We start from the raw sequence: 5505 nt of genomic DNA, 5'->3' as shown, positions 1-5505 counted from the left end.
CAACCATTCATAAGATCATTACTACTACCCTCAGGGCCAGGGAGAGAACCAGCAGTACTAGAGTTAGGTGGTGAATGCATATGATTGCTAACTTCACTTATTAAAAGAAGTATCAAGAGGCGATTTATTGCAAGAAAATTGATGAAAGAAACCAGACATTTCACCAAGGCTCCTATATTTTATATAAAGCTCTAACGTATAGTACATTTGCCAGTGAAGTGCATTGCAACACACGACTTGCATAAAATATTAAATTACTTTACAAAGATGAAAATTGTCATCGCATGCAAGAAGGACTACATGCATGCACACTAAAAACACACCATAATTTGACTGAAAAGTCAGATTGTGATTTAAAGAGAGAGGAAGGATGGAAAGGAGGACTACACAAAATAGGGTTCACAGAAACAAATTATTCGCTGATTTTATGAAACCACAGAAAAGAACATTTCAACTCAATATTCCGTAATCTAGGTCCCTTTTTTATTGCATTGTTTTTCGACAAAGATATATATAGACAAAGCATTTATCAATCATATATCAATAATATGAACAAAAAATGAAAAGAACAAAAAATAGTGAATTGAAAACAATAATCATACAATTTGTACTTCTTGTATCCAATACATCACGCTCATTTATATGTACATCTCTTCATATAAATATTCTCCACTAATCTTTCTTTACAAAATCTTATAGGCTATATCACAATCAACCAGAAATCATGATTGATATCATGACTATGAATGGGTGCTATAGCACACAACACTAAGGAGCAACAAAGACAAAGTACGTTTAATCACCTACATATAAAACAAACTCATATAAATATGATTATTCAGATAACTTTGTAAGGAATGTACTTTGTTCCCAGTGTGAGGAAGAACACAAAACATTAAAAGACAACAAGGTGATCATAACATTTCATGAATATATGATTACTTCAGAAGATTTTTCTCAGCTAATTATTCTCTTTCTAGGTATCCATCACAGAATACCAATATAACCCCTTGCATTGAAAAAAGAATTCACCATGGGTAAACTTGTATGAAACGAAAATGACATAACGTGTATCAGTATGATGTCTTCATCATATTGATTTGCTACATGCCCGTTATAAACGTCTACAATAGGGACAAAAATACTTGCAAAAAACTTTCAAATCAAATATCTTTTTCTTATCAATTTTTTAAGAAAAGGCAACCAACATTAATATGTTCCATTTATTAAAAACAAAACAAAATGATATACAAATGAAGAAATATCTATGACTCAAAGAATCATTAAAATTTGGTACATAAAGCTTCATAGGACAAGATAGGTTACAAGTTACTTTAGGCATATTAGTCTTTAACAATTCAGACCCTAATGAAATAGCACCCTGTCTTCCTATGAGTACATGGTGCAAGTCACTTATCACACAGTGGACATACTAAAAAGGTTATATTTTATATTCTTTATCTTCTATACCAGACAAAAAGAATTGAAAGTCTGTGCAAAATGTAGACATGTAATTAATGTGTGCCTCTGCAAGCTTGGAAGTACATTTTTATCATTGAGTTCCTTAATGGCAAGAGTCAGAGTAAGCCCAAAAAACGGTTTGATCCTGCTTCTCTTTTAGATATAGACAAATCCTATGAAAATTTCATGTAGAAACCCGCAAGTGTAAACACCAAAGAGTCAAAATGTGGAACTAAACAATGAATTCATATCATATTTTACCGTTCAGTTGCCTGTCATTCTATGAACACTGTAAAGAAAAGAAAAAATCATCTCTTTAATGACACAAGAAATTGACTGTATGCTAAAGTTGCATTGTGGCATCATGTTGTGGCTCTTAAGAGACAAAAGATGTGCAGCATCGCAGGATTGTATTTTACTAATTTACATTAAATCAAACTAACTTGGAAAATGGCTTGGCGGCTTACCAAAACAATTATCGAACCCCTTTGAAAGTAATTCTTTAAACACATATATCTGTAAAAAGTAAAGCAAGCATAACATTTATGTAATGCATGTACATTAATTGTATGGTTCTCTGAATTAATGCACAAAGCTACAATTTGCAAAATGAACTAGAGCAAGAAAAGCAAGCAGTGATGAATGGATAATTAGAAAACTGTAACAACTGTCTCTCAAATCAACCCAAGGTTTAACCTTAAAGGCAATTAGGATTTGTGTCTTTGCTATTATCAACTTGGAGACACAATGCTCTCAACCAACCTACAGACAAGGGAAGAATAGAATCAATTATTGGTAATTACTCAGGAGTCTACAAAGAAATGACATCAATTACTGCAACTGGCACCATTTCCAATATTGACTTTGTATGTGAACCCTCATTCTACTATCAATCTCAAAGGCAATCTACATCGTGTGTAGACAATAACATCCTATACCCCAAAGGCAGAACCTTCAAATTCTAAACACACTGAGAGAAAAATACTGACATTTTTGTTTCTTTTTTTTCAAACAGAAGAAAGTAAAGAGAGTAAATATTGTTCAATCAATTCTCATAAAATGCTCTTAGAATACATCAATAGCCTGGCAGGCCCTTTTAAATTAAACTATCTTCTCAACTAGAACAATTTGTCAAAAATCTTTTCCAGAACATACCCTACATGTGCTCCCATAGGCCATGCAATCTCACAAGGCCTTTTCAAAGAAATTGAATACAATAGAAACACATATTGTTTTTCCTTCACTTTCATACAAAGCTGTTGAAAATACTCTTCTCAAAGGGTTTCATTAAAGCTTGCATTTTGTCAAACAAATCAGAAGGCAGAAAGTAGCAGTATTTGAAAGGATGACAATGCTGTGTAGATTTAGCCATAAGAAATGCATGGTTTTGTCAACACATAAACATTGTTCATGTAAATGTATTGAATTTCTTTTCAAGAATATTCTATTTAACAAAATGCAACTATCAGTTCTTTCTGTTCAACACAGGGTTTTTTTTCAAAACGAAGGCAAGGTGTAGAAACTGCTCGTGCAGATACATCTGGAAAAATATGGTACCAAGTTACATAACCATAATGTGCTGAACAAATATTGCTTTTCCTCTTTCCGATGGTTAGGGGAAAGAGATGATAGTGAAAATGATAACAGTATCATTCTAAACCAGCTTATTTCATGTTACAAACATCAAAGACCCCAAAGCATGTATTATCTGTTGTGAGCCAGAAGGGCATTAACTCATACACTTAACACCTAACCAGCCTTTTGGCTCTTAATAAACATTCCTATCTAGACTCTTTAATAACGATCATAAACTTTAAAAAAGATGGTTTTTATTATTATCAATTTGGGGGACTTTTTTGGTTTGTTAATTTCAAGTTGATCGAGCTGGTGCTGTGGTAAGCTTGCTCTATAAATGTCACTTCAAATAAATCATACAAGCAACCTTTCCACTATTGGTTTGAGAGAACAAGAAATCTGTTGAGTTTAGGTAATGATTGTGGACGTTGGTCACCTTCAATTCAAGTTTTACAGTTCATCCCTTGACAGGCTTGACAGGAAGCTATGGTCAGTACAACTGTCCATGGTCATCAATGGTCATTATGTCCATCTTCTTGTCATAACAAGTGAGTAAATATTGAAGATTAGCAGCACTTGTTTGCAACAATAACCTTCAGCTACATTCAGCTGGGATGACTGTGGTTAATCATCTTATATTTTGTACTCCAAACTAAATGGGCAAGTGGTCTTTATGCATGAGTTACTTAAGTACACTTTTCAATGAGAAACACTGTTTACAGGAAACAAAAAGTGGGTCTAAATGTGGACCATCAAATACACTGATACAGGTTGAAGCAAAAGAAGCTCTCAAGTTGTATTTTGATATTCTTTTCATTTAATACCTGATAGCAAATTAAGCAATAATATACTTGTAGATAGCCAACTTGGGGGGGGGGGGTGGAGGCAGAGCTATCAGTGGGATTTGCATATTAAGGAACATTGTCTCACCACTAAACACTTTTTGACTGACTCTGCATTGAACTATGGACCTAACCGTTACAAGACCACTAGTGGCTCAACCACTGAGCCATGACCCGTCCATGACCTCTGGTAGATGACCTCTGGTAGATCATCCACATTGTTGTTATATAATACCTGATTAGGTACTAGACATGAGAGGAAGTCAGGACATTTGAGATCTCGATTCACTAGTCATAACAAGTATTTTATTTAGAATACCAGACTGAAATAGGACATCACTGAGGTGACAAGATAAGGAAGAGATTGAGGAGCCTTTTATGAAGAATGGTAGGATGGACTACAAGGTTAAAGGAAGGATCCTCTTAGGATAACCAACAGTGCCATCTTTAAAGCCCCACTGTACTACTTGCAGCTACCTGCTCCCTCTATATAGAAAACAATGCCTAATCGGTGACCGTTACTTGAGAGCCGAGTTAATGAGATAGCCAGTACAGATGGGGTTTAAAGACCAAGACAAAGTCATTGATTTTTAAATGTTTTCTGATGTTCTTTAATATCATAATCAAAATCTAATCGAAGATCTTAAAATATCTTATCTCAGGAAGTTGTCAATCATTTAGAGGCATTATCAAATATAAATTTCTGTTTTCTATTAATTTAAAAGTTGCTGATTGAACATGAACGTATCTCAATGATTGGTGGCAGGAGGTTAAATAGTTACCTTTGAAATAATTGAAATAATGCTTCAAAAATAATAACGGAGCTTTTAACAGCACTATCATAAAAAACTTACTTTTGTAATGTACAATTTAAAGGGGTGTTTGAAATCTTGCGTACCCGACTTATAACCTTCTGTTCTTGTCCTTAGAAGGTCAGATTGTTCATTCTAAATTTGAAAAGGTAATTCCGATGCCTGACTGACCTTAGCTTTAAGTTGTACTGTGAGATTAGATTAGTGGTTAGGAGAAACAATGTAACCTCGCTTTCTGGCAGAAATCATGATTAGATAATCTCTACAGGTCACTCTTTTTAAACAAAACTCAAAGACCTGTCTGGGGCTGTGTTCACACAACAACTCATTTCTAGAAAATCAAGTTCCTGAAAAGAAGAAGTTCTCACAAAATTAGTCTAAAATCATGAAGAAATAATCTTTTTCAAGTCAGTCATAACAGAACTGTAACACATCTCTGAAGCCTGTTTCATATAATTGCTAATTTTTTAAGGAAAAACAAAATCGAGTTTCTAAAATCAATATTCAAGTAACAAAATTAGGTTAGCAAAATTTGACTTCTTGAAGATTAAAAAAAAATAACATCTTGATATTTTTGTTCGGAAATGGAACTGTTTTATCAACATGCAGAAGAAATAGCCATTACAATTCTGGTATGAAATGATCCAGTAATGAACTGCTCCATCTGATTTTCTAGAAGATTTGATAGGTAACTGATGAATCGAAGCAGTAATTATGATTAGGTAAATTAATATGCAAATTTTTGTTTGTGTTTATCTTTCTTCCACTGTATACTTTGCATTGTCTCTGAGTTGCTAGTGGAAAACAAAATACCA

General features: G+C 33.7%; 1 long non-coding RNA gene across 1 annotated transcript; it reads right to left on the bottom strand.

Annotated features, from left to right (window-relative positions):
• Positions 1 to 419: 419 nt before the first annotated feature.
• On the bottom strand, positions 420 to 5505 carry LOC115926886. Its single transcript, XR_004065324.1, has 2 exons — positions 3764 to 5505; positions 420 to 3731 (listed from the first exon to the last, which is right to left on the bottom strand). It is a non-coding gene; the product is annotated as an uncharacterized LOC115926886 (long non-coding RNA).

The sequence above is a fragment of the Strongylocentrotus purpuratus genome, unplaced genomic scaffold (assembly GCF_000002235.5).
Source record: "Strongylocentrotus purpuratus isolate Spur 01 unplaced genomic scaffold, Spur_5.0 spur5_scaffold_2, whole genome shotgun sequence".
Lineage (NCBI taxonomy): Eukaryota > Metazoa > Echinodermata > Echinoidea > Camarodonta > Strongylocentrotidae > Strongylocentrotus > Strongylocentrotus purpuratus.
Note: the sequence above shows the minus strand (reverse complement) of the source record. Positions and strands in the feature narration are given on the sequence as shown.